At 40.5% G+C, this 11,531-nt stretch overlaps 1 non-coding gene across 1 annotated transcript; it reads right to left on the reverse strand.

The window, feature by feature from the left end:
* Window positions 1-3,941: 3,941 nt before the first annotated feature.
* Window positions 3,942-4,049, reverse strand: LOC117069907. Its single transcript, XR_004431715.1, has one exon. It is a non-coding gene; the product is annotated as a U6 spliceosomal RNA (small nuclear RNA).
* Window positions 4,050-11,531: the final 7,482 nt, after the last annotated feature.

Genomic DNA, 11,531 nt, shown 5'->3' on the forward strand with positions numbered 1-11,531 from the left:
TTGACTAAACCCTGCAACCCACCTGTGAGGCCCTTGGAGGATTGCTTTGATAACTTGAACTGGCAGCAAACTAGTTTCCAGCTGAGAAAGGCTTCTTTTACTCCACTTAAAGAATAGATAACAATAGATTTTAATTGTTTTATTCACTTTGAATAACTACCACATACTTCTGCATCCTAGGGATCACACCTTATAGACAGGCCTGCTTCTAAGTGTGGGCTATAACTTACACTGCCATTTTTCTTGCAAGAAAGGGTAAGTTTCCAGTGTACACAAGGCATTAGTAGGACCTGTAGACACAGGTGAGCAAAGCAGACCAGGTGTCTGTCCCAGAGTTTACAGTAATGGAAGTGGATTCCCTTAACTGTGAACTATATGATTATGTGTTTAGTTATACCTGCTCTGCTGTTCACAACTGCAAAGACATGGAATCACCCTAATTGCCCATTAGTGATGGACTGGAAGTAAAATGTGGTACGTATATACCGTGGAATACTATGCAACCATAAAAAAGAATGAGATCATTGCTTTGCAGGGACATAAATGGGGCTGGAGGCCATTATTCTTAGCAAACTAATGCAGGAACAGAAAGCCAAATATCACTTGTTCTCACTTATAAGTGGGAGATAAATCATGAGAATACATGGACACATAGAGGGGAACATCACACACTGGGACCTTTTGGAGGGTAGAGGGTGGGAGGAGGGAGAGGATCAGAAAAATAACTAATGGGTACTAGGCTTAATACCTGGGTGATGAGATAATCTGTATAACAAATCCCCACGACACAAATTTACCTATGTAACAAACCTGAACTTGTATCCCTGAACGTAAAAGTTAAAAAAATAATTATACCTGCCTTGGATGCAAAGTTCTGTGAGAGGGACCTGACCTAGCCTGGGAGTGGAGGTGGTCAGAGAAGCTTTCCCTGAGGATGGAATAATTAAGGTGGTATGAGAGGTGAGTGGGGACTAATCAGGGGAAGGGGAGGATATCAGAGAATGCAGTAAAAGGCAAGGGGGCTGTGCATGTAGAAGCCCCCAAGGCACAGAGGAGGTGCATGCTACCCTTTAGAAAGCTGATGACAGCCAGTGTGGGCCTGAAGTGGGGAAGGTGGCCAGAACAAAGGTTGGAAAGACAAAGACCAGATCAGGCAGGGCCTGGTGCACAGTGTTGAGGATTTGGAATTTTGTTTTGAGAACACAGATAGTCCTTGCAGGGAGTGTGCAGTTAAACAGGAGGTAGATTTGAGATGTCATGATGATCCAGAAACTGTGGAGTTAAATGCATATTAAGTGGAGCTGAGCTTGATTCTGGTGAAAACATACCTACTCTTGGCTAATGTGAGGAAACACTGATACAAAAATTGATCCCATTTTTGGGTGTTTTTTTTCTTTGTTTTCAACAGAACCATTAGAGTTTATCTTTATGGCACTCATCTGGGAACTCTGCCCTTGACTTTACAGACAGTGGGGAAGAATCTGGCCCTGGAAACCATGGATCCCCCCTTGTGATCTATAGTCTTCTCTGCTCATTTCTTAATTCCCTCAGGTATACATTCCTTTTGAAACACAAAGTTCAAAAGTGGATAGACACAAAGGAGTGTGAACTTGGTGTCTATGGAGGTTGGTGGTGATCTGTGGAAAAGCAACAGCGAAGTCCCCAAGTGGGTGAAAGTTAAGCTGCCTCTCTCAGCCTCACTCCACATTCCTCCTCGGGCCTGGTGCACAAGCTCTTTTGTGCATGTTAACACGGATAACTACGGAGTAGTTTGTAAATGGATTAAATATGAATTTAAGGTTAACAACTGTCGAGTTGGCTAAACCCATTGAGATTCTTAAGATCAACGTCTTTAGGCTCAGAGAGAGGCAGAAATTAGGAAAAGGATTTACTGTTGATTTTGGACTGATGCTGCCTCCTTAAATTCATGCTGAGAGATGTCCATACCACCCTCCAACTAGTTCTTCCTTTTAGTGTTTTGTCTCCCCCATCCCCCCAACGACCAGTTCTTTCTTTTAGTCTATGCTTTACTCTGTGCCTCCTCTCCCTTCTTCAGCCAACAACCCTACCTCATCCCCCTTCCCATCATATCTAACCTCCATCACTTATTTTTTTCCCTCCATCCCTAACCCTTCCCCCTCCCCCTCCCCTTCCCCCTCCTCCTTCCCTCCCATCCCCTTCCCCTCCCTTCCTTCCTTCCTTCCTTCCTTCCTTCCTTCCTTTCTTCCTTCCTTCCTTCTTCTTCCTTCCTTCCTTCCTTCTTCCTTCCTTCCTTCCTTCCTTCTTCCTTCCTTCCTTCCTTCTTCTTCCTTCTTCCTTCCTTCTTCCTTCCTTCCTTCTCCTTCCTTCCTTCTTCCTTCCTTCCTTTCTTCCTTCCTTCCTTCTTCCTTCCTTCCTTTCTTCCTTCCTTCCTTCTTCCTTCCTTCCTTTCTTCCTTCCTTCCTTCTTCCTTCCTTCCTTTCTTCCTTCCTTCCTTCCTTCCTTCCTTTCTTCCTTCCTCCTTCCTTCCTTCCTTCCTTCCTTCCTTCCTTTCTTCCTTCCTTCCTTCCTTCCTTCTCCTTCCTTCCTTCCTTTCTTCCTTCTTCCTTCTTCCTTCCTTCCTTCCTTCCTTCCTTCCTTTCTTCCTTCTTCCTTCCTTCTTCCTTCCTTCCTTTCTTCCTTCCTTCCTTCTTCCTTCTTCCTTCTTCCTCCTTCCTTCTTCTTCCTTCCTTTCTTCCTTCCTCCTTCTTCCTTCCTCTTCTTCCTTCCTTCCTTCTTCCTTCCTTCTTCTTCCTTCCTTCCTTCTTCCTTCCTCTTCCTTCCTTTCCTTCCTTCCTTCCTTCCTTCCTTCCTTCTTCCTTCCTTCCTTCTTCCTCCTTCCTTCCTTCCTTCTTCCTTCCTTCTCCTTCCTTCCTTCTTCTTCCTTCCTTCCTTCCTTTCTTCCTTCCTTCTCCTTCCTTCCTTCCTTCTTCCTTCCTTCCTTCTTCTTCCTTCCTCTTCCTTCCTTCCTTCCTTTCTTCCTTCCTTCCTTCCTTCTTCTTCCTTCCTTCCTTCTTCCTTCCTTCCTCTTCCTTCCTTCCTCTTCTTCCTTCCTTCCTTTCTTCCTTCCTTCCTTCCTTTCTTCCTTCCTTCCTTCCTTCTTCCTTCCTCCTTCTTCCTTCCTCCCTGCCTCCCTCCTTTCTTGCTTCCTTCCTTCCACTCATATTTATTTCTTTGTGATGTAAAATTCAATGGGAGAAAATGTATGAAGAATATGAAGAAATTATACACAAGAACTGGTTGTTGGTGGGTATGGGGGAGACAATCATACACAATAACGTTATGTCAAGAAAGACTTCCTGAGAGTCAGCTCCTTTCTATGATGGAATGAGCTCCCAGGAGATATCATAGGAGGCCAATCACTTGAATTATTTAAAACTCAACTGGACAGTCATCAAGGATGTGCTGCCAGGAAGGGGACCAGCCTCAGCCATATAGGAATGAAGAAAATGGTCCTAGCTGGGTTGTTCTCTTCTCAGCTCAGTTTTTCTCTAGGCTGAATTCTGTAACTCCTGCTGAAATCAGCTTTATCTATAGTCAGCAAGTTCCACTACTCTACTGTGGTAAAATTCATCAGCAATTAGAACAAAATAAGGATTGGAGATATTAGGGATGCCCTTCTCAAGGAAAAGCCTGTTACTGTAGGTGAAACATTGAACTTGATATTGAAGGAGCTCAGTTCTTATTCTAGTCTTACTCCTGATTATGGGATAAGAAAGGAAAGTTATTCTGCTACTTCATGACAAAATGTCCTGGTTATACATTACTTCCGGAAGTGTCTGAGTATGATTTTTTACAAAATGAGTAAAGCACTACAGCTTTCTCCGCGCAAAATCCTTGTTTCCCTAATATACATTTATGACATTTGTACTGAGATCCATATTATACTTCCAGTGCATTGCAGGAATCTTTCTTAATTTTTTTAATTTGTGGAATGCTTCATGAATTTTCCTGTCATTTTTGCTCAGGGGCAAATGCTAATCTTCTCTGTATTGTTCCAACTTTAGTATATGTGTTGTCTAAGTGAACACAGAAATCTTTTAACAGAAAGTATGTGGAATATAAATATTGCTACTTTGGAACAGATCAATGTCCTTGCTGCCTAGCACTGTAGGACTTATGGAAAGCTGTTGTTGTTTACAGTGATGATGTCACCAGACAAACATATCCCTTGATTCTCCTCAAACTTTGATAGAAACCCACTTGGTTCTATAAACCAACAGAACTTTCTACATGGGGTACATACTTTATAATGTTTTCCACAAGTATCCTTTTATTTGATATTTCATTTGGGTATTATTAAGATTGTTTTACAGATGAAAATCCTAGAGCTGACAAGGGGAAAACTTATTTGCTCAGTGACCCAGAGCTAGCAAGTGGTAGAGTGGGAACACAGTCTGTCTCCAAAGCCCTATAGCCTTCTCATTTCACCATCCTGCCCTTCCTAACCATTTTCCAGGCCTCAGCCTAGCAATGTACAGATGATGACCCTCCCTACCCTCTATATATGTCTGGCCAAATTGACCACATACAATGTTGTAGTCAGTCTCAAAAGCTGCTTCTTTGAATGTAATTTTTCATTCTCAGGGAAACAAATGCAAATTCCTTTGGATTTTATACCTCTCGGTTGAACAAATCAGCCCTTTTCCTGATCAGCCAGGAATCGGATCCATTCTTCCTCCTCTCTTTGCAGATCTGCCTTCCCCTAAACTCCTGATACAAGCTCATCCACCCCACAAGGCCAGGACACCTGAGTGATTCCCCGGGCTTTGAGAACGCAACTTTTTGGGGCAACAACTTATTCTGGACTAGGTTTGACAGGAGGACCAACTTATTCATGCCCTCATTTTGTCATAGTAAAGAGCCTGCTGTCTTTTGCAACTGACTGGATCCCTTGATCAATTCCAAGGGACCATCAAAACTCAACGTTCTGACCATAAGGATGATAAGAAGTAAAATAAGTAAATTAATGAACCTAAAATAAATTATCTGAGTGCTGTGAATACAACACAGGAAAAAAGTTTTCCCAGTAAAGAACTTAACATGACTTTCACTGAAGGCCTTTCAAAGCTGAACTACTCTGTTCACTCCTCATGTTCCCTGACAAACCTGAATCTTGTCACCTGCCAAAGGTATCTGTCTGTAGCATCTGTGTCCCTGAATTAATGTAAGCTATTTCTTTAGCCACGTACTGGTTTCTGTCTTGTTAGTCTTCTGTTTCTGAGTTGCAGGTTTCTGCTAAAAATGTTTCAGTTCAGAAAAAGTAAATAAAAGTAATTAGGTTTCTTTCATTGTTTGTCTTGCGATTTCCCTACTGGCACATTTCCCTGAGGAAAGGACTAACTTTCTAGAAATCAGCTTTCTCCACAGCTAGGACAACATGTCTGAGAACTCAGAGACGAGAGCAACGTTAATCAGCAGGTAATACCCATTGGTTTCTCCGTTAATCAGCAGGTAATACCCATTGGTTTCTCTGGAAGGAGTTAGGAGATGGAGTGGATGCAGTTGGCACAGCAAGGCTGGACCTGTTTTAGGAGTGGTAATATTAGTAATTAAGGGAAAAGAATTGTAAAAATAATAGTGATAGCCACTTTTATTGATTAGCACTGTAATAAATACAGTAACACATTATCTCACTTGAATGCACCCAAAGCCCATCAGGTAGATTCTAATATTCTCCAGGTTTCAAATGAGAAAACCGAGGCTTTGTCAGAATCTTGTGATCTGCTTTATTACTCACAATGTGCTTCGTGACTATGGTGACAGAGATATCAATGAACTGTCTACCCAGGGCCCAATGCCAGTGATGCTTGTCTTCTGTTTTCCTCCCTTCCTCCCAGAGTTCCAGGCTCTGGATATATGTCTTGTAGCTGATTTATTATATCCCTACTATTCATTGCAGGTGCAGATAGGGGAAGATAGAAATGCCACTCAGTGAGATATGTCCCCTTATGGTTTAAAAAAGTTGTTCTTAATGTCTATAGATTCTATTTCTCCCCAGTTAGAAGAAATACGAAATAGCAGCAATAGAGTAGAACTTGGGATTTGATAACTTTGAACTCTGGTCTTCCAGCTTGACATGTGGCCTCCTGCAAGTCAATTCGCTCCATAGGTAACAACTTTCTTACCCTAAACTTAAGGGAATGAATTACAAGATCTGTAAGATCCCTGTCTGCTACAGAATTGCATGTTTCTGTGATCACATGGTTTTCAGTCATTTATTTTGATGTCATATAAACTCAGACTTCTCTTAAGGATAAGTTAAGCCTGGCTCAATACCACAATGACTGCCATATGAAATCTATTTGATTAGTCTTGCTTTAACATATCATGAATTTACTTAAGAAAATAAAGCCAACAAATCTTAGGCTTCATAAAATAGTAAGATATTATTTGTGTCAGAACAATAGGGGATCGAATCTAGGTGTTGCTAAATGTAAACGGTGACACAGTATAATTTTCAAGAAGTGAAAAACAAGAATGTTGTAAAAGTACATAGAAAGTATCTGTCAGGAATGACTTAAATCATTAACAAGGAAACCAGCAAACTGGTAAAGCTGTTTCAAAGAGTACTTGAGGAACAGAAATTCACGTAGTCTGTCAGGAAGGGCATGCTGAAGTAAGTTTGCAAGTCAGACACAAAGCTGGCTAGTTTCCTACAAAGCAATAAAACCATTACATTTGCGGCATCTTTTCTACTGGCCAAAAGTCTCTTGAATTTCTACTCAAAAAACACCCACAAATTAGTATGTAACTCAGTATCTGAGCCTTAATCAGTAGTAAATAGCAAATCAAACAAAGGTATACTTAGTAGAGAATTAAATAATAGTAGAGTGGGCTTGTTAGATAATACTTCAGCATCGAAAAAAACATAACCGTCCTTTTGCCTTATTTTCATGTTTTGGATAAATCTTGTTGTCAACTAAATACACTCTTCAACAATATTATCTTTCTATAACTAAGATTCAGCATCCACAAAAGGGATAAGTGATACCCCCCCAAAAGGACTGATGTGAGTCTTACATAAGTTGTGTAATTCATGTAGTTATGGACCAAAACTTAGTAGTTTTTCATCCTTTTATTTGTGTTTTGAAAACAACTACACTCAAAAGGTGAATGATTGCCAGATTTCTAAGCAATGTCCTTATTCTCCAAGTTTATGCGAGATTGTTCTTTGGCATCCTTGCCCCAGAAATCAGAGAAGCAAAAAACAGAGAGAAGCACTAATGGTGTACTTGCTTCCCACCCACACATCATCATCAAACAATAAGTGGCCCTTTTTTAGGGGGTGAGGAACAGAATAGAATTCAAATTTTTTGATACGTTTTTGTTTTTCTTCTGCAGGGTCTGTCATCCAGGCTGGATACAGTGGTGTAATCATAGCTCACTGAAACTTCAAACTCCTGGGTTCACAAACTTTTGATAAATATTCAAGAATATTTTCAGTTATCCATTATTTTAAAAAGAATTTAAATATCTATAAAATCATAGAATATCTTGAGATAATAGAGACTTGGACCTCCTACAGTCAACCACATTGACCTGGTTCTTGATGAGTGCTTTACACAGTCTTCCCTGCCAGACGGTCTCTCATCTCCAGTTCTGAATATATACAATGATCAGTGGTCACCGTGGGGTCAGGGGACTAGAACTGACCATGACAATCTCTCAGGGGTCTTTCCTCATCATTACTTTTAGTTTGAGTTTCTTCGTATCAATAATTAATGGTTCTCAATAAGCTCTTCCAAGAGACCTTTCTGTGATGCTGAAAATATTGAATATCTGCACTGTCCAATATGGTAGCTACTGATCACATATGGCTATTGAGCAAGTCAAATGTGGCTAGTATAACTGAGAAAATAAATTTTTACTTTTATTTTTTATTTTTTTTGAGACGGAGTTTCACCTTTGTTGCCCAGCCTGGAGTGCAATGGCGCCATCTCGGCACACTGTAACATCCGCCTCCCAGGTTCAAGCAATTCTCCTGCCTTAGCCTCCCGAGTAGCTGGGATTAGGCATGCACCACCATGCCTGGCTTCTTTTGTATTTTTAGTGGAGACAGGGTTTCTCCACGTTGGTCAGGCTGGTCTTGAACCCCTGACCTCAGTTGATCTGCCTGCCATGGCCTCCCAAAGTGCTGGGATTACAGGCATGAGCCACAGTGCTTGGCCTGTTTTTAATTTTATTTAATTTTAGCTAATTTAAATTCGAGTTTAAATAGTCACATATGGCTAGTGGCTACTGTATTGGACAATACAATCCTGTAGTCTCAGGACTGGTGTTCCTAGTCTACCTTATAGATATTAAGGAGTAGAACCTAAACTGACCAATCAAGCAAATACACTCTTTGAGGACAGGAATCACACTTAATATTTATCTCTAAAGTTATAGATTCTTTCATATGAAATATTCTTAGAAAGACTTCTGCTTCTGAGATGGAGTAAACATTTTTTCCTATTCCTCCCACTAACTACAACTAAAAACCCTTCTTTTGTAGTCATTTTGTTCAGCAATCTGATAAGGATAACAGATTAGTAGACAAATAATTATTGTATTTTGTGATGAATGAAACCCATTGTCTTATGCCTTTTATGTGTATCATATTAATAAATGTTCTTCATACTTATTTAGAAGACTTTACTGTCAGCTCTACCTGAAGAGCCAGTGAATATCTAGTGAGGTGGTGCATGAGCTGAATCTTGATGGAAGAGAGTTTACCAAGGGACCCTAAGGGTGAGGGAAGAGGGCATTCTTCTTAAAGGAAAACAGCATGTGCCAAGACCTGGCAACATTAGTGTGCAGAATAGCACCTTCACTGAACTTCATAGAGGGACTACGCTTTGTCTAAGGTCATGAAATTCTTCAACATCAGAGCTTGGGGCAGCGTCAGTCCTTTCCACACAACCTTTCTGGTTGTAAGTGATCAGGCTCTTCCTAATTTGCCACTTTGAGCTTCCCGAACAGAATGCTGCCTGATCAGTTGCCCTCCAAATGTGTACTCAGAGCATGTAATCTTTATTATTCTTGACTTCAAGCCACATTTTGGATGCACCATGTCGATACACTGGCAAACTGCAAAAAGTGAGATAAAAAATATCAAAACCAATTGAAACAAAGATGCACACGTTATGTCTAGGCTTCAGGTATTGCAAGGTGCATTTAAGTTTAGTGCCCTTTAAAATTCCCTGGAAGTTCTCTATAACCTGATTTTGTTTGGCAATTTGTCTCCTCTTTCCTTCCCTGTCATATCTTCAATTTCAAAAGTGAGGGAAAACAATCTGCTTGCTGTAATCAGAGCCTATGCAAACGAAGCCAGGACCAAAGTCATGAAAGATTACCAATTCATAATTACCTTCAAACCATTTTCCATCGTGTGACCAGACTGAATTTTTGTATATAATCATGCAGCAATTAGCCTAGCAACTTAGTCCTTTTATCATTTCCCTGAGGCTAGCTGAAAAGTACCCATGTCCAGGCCAACGCAGCTAAGTCGCATTGTTATTATTATCTCATTTCATACTATTGGATGGCCACTGATTCTCTATGTAGAAACAGCAACAGTCTAGCTGGAAATGAAGGCTACGAGACTTGTTTTGTAGCTTCTCCTTTAATAAGTCAATACTCAACAAGAGTGAACCCAGTCAGCCACACTTCCAGGTGAATCAGTTTACTCAGATTGCTTCTCTCTACAGTTGTGGTTCTTAAAGTTTAGCAAGCATCAGAGTTTCCTGTGGAGCTGGGCCCCACTCGCAGACTTTCTGACTCAACAGATTTGGGCTGGGGCATGAAAATTCTCAGGTGTTGCTGATGCAGCTGGTCAGACACCAGATTTTGAGAACCACTGCACTATGATCTGATTACATGGAGAAGTGGATGTCTGGTAGCTAAAGGGCTTCCTGGATACACTTAGGGAATGAAAGTTTTGCTGTGAGGAAATACTCACATGATTGTGAGGAATTTTATTTCCTGACCAGAAGTTTAGTTCCTTGGAATGAAATCATCTCTTCTTTATTCTTAGATACCCATGCATGTCTGCACATGAACACACACACAAGTATATGCACACTAAATCTTACTTTGGAAAAAAGGAACGCACTGATAGGCTGACAGACTCCGCCTTCCAAAATTCAAATGGAGAGGAGTCAGACTTTATAAAATAGTATAGTATTTACTGAATTTAAATTATATAATAACTTGAGAAAATGACTTCTCCATTTTGCAGTCTTCACATCTATAAGGTGAAGATAAATGTTTTTTGCCATGTGGTAGCTGTATAGATTCAATTCAATAGGACAATGCATATAAAAACTTTTAGCTCAGTCCCTTGCACATAATGACCACTCTGCAAATGCTTTGTAAAATATGTACATTTCTAAGACTGACGTTTACAAATTGACTTAACCAGCACACAGCCCTTCAGTCAATGGGATTTTTTTCCAAACAGAGCAACAACAGCATAGAAACACCTGGCATTGACATTTCCTTTTCACTTACTTCCACAATCCATATCACTATTCATCTAGCTTTTGGTATGTCACCAGTGAGAAAGTTTAACACTGGGGGCTTCCCATCTACATTTCTAGGATTTCTCTCAACTCCTCGAAGCCTCGTGCTGTTTCCTCTAAGAAGAATGCCCTCTTCCCTCACCTTGCAATAGAGAAAGGCCTGTCCTTTCATCCTTTCCTGGGAGGGAATGGCCTCTCATTTCAATTTTCAATGGGGACATGTATCCCCAGGCTGTAGTTTATGAGAAGAATTCTATCAGTGGGCAGAAGTGGTAGCTTATTATAACTAATTTATTCCTAAACCCCACACCCGTAACAGTGAGGGACGTGGGAGTGTTAAGGGGAATGTGACTACAATAAAAAAAGTAGATGTGTAAATTTGGCAACTTTTCACTCAACATATCTGCTGCTTCCATAGTTACTGGCTCCCCCATCTCAGCAAGGCAGAGGGCACATTGTTTGCAGGGTACCAATACATAGTTCATAGTGCAGCACCTTTTCATAATTTGGGGTGAGGATTGAGGCAGGCAAGGGTATTTTCTGTTTTTCTTAAAATTAAGTAATTCTTTCAAAAGCCTTTTTTTGTTTTTTTTTTTTTTAAAGAAACTTGCATTTGTGAATGAGAAGACAGGAAACAACTTAAATAGCGGTTGTGGGCTTTGGGACTGGACAGTGGTAGGTGAATCTTGGCCATACTATTTATCGATTAGAAAAGTATAAATGACTCTCATTTTTGAACCTCAGTTTTCACTTCTGTAGCGTGGAGAAAACACCTCATTAGTTTTGCGTAATGAAATAAGGATATAAAGTTCCCCTGGTCTGTAATAAAACTCTCATTAATGAACACAATCTGATATATAAGTAACATTACCTTCTGATATGGTTTGGCTGTGTTCCCACCCAAATCTCCTCTCAAATTGTAATCTCCATAATCCCCACGTGTTGTGGGAGGGAGCTGGTGGGAGGTAATTGAATCTTGGGCGTGGTTTCCTCCATGCTGTTCTCATT

This window comes from Trachypithecus francoisi, unplaced genomic scaffold (assembly GCF_009764315.1).
Source record: "Trachypithecus francoisi isolate TF-2019V2 unplaced genomic scaffold, Tfra_2.0 Contig01579, whole genome shotgun sequence".
Taxonomy (NCBI): domain Eukaryota; kingdom Metazoa; phylum Chordata; class Mammalia; order Primates; family Cercopithecidae; genus Trachypithecus; species Trachypithecus francoisi.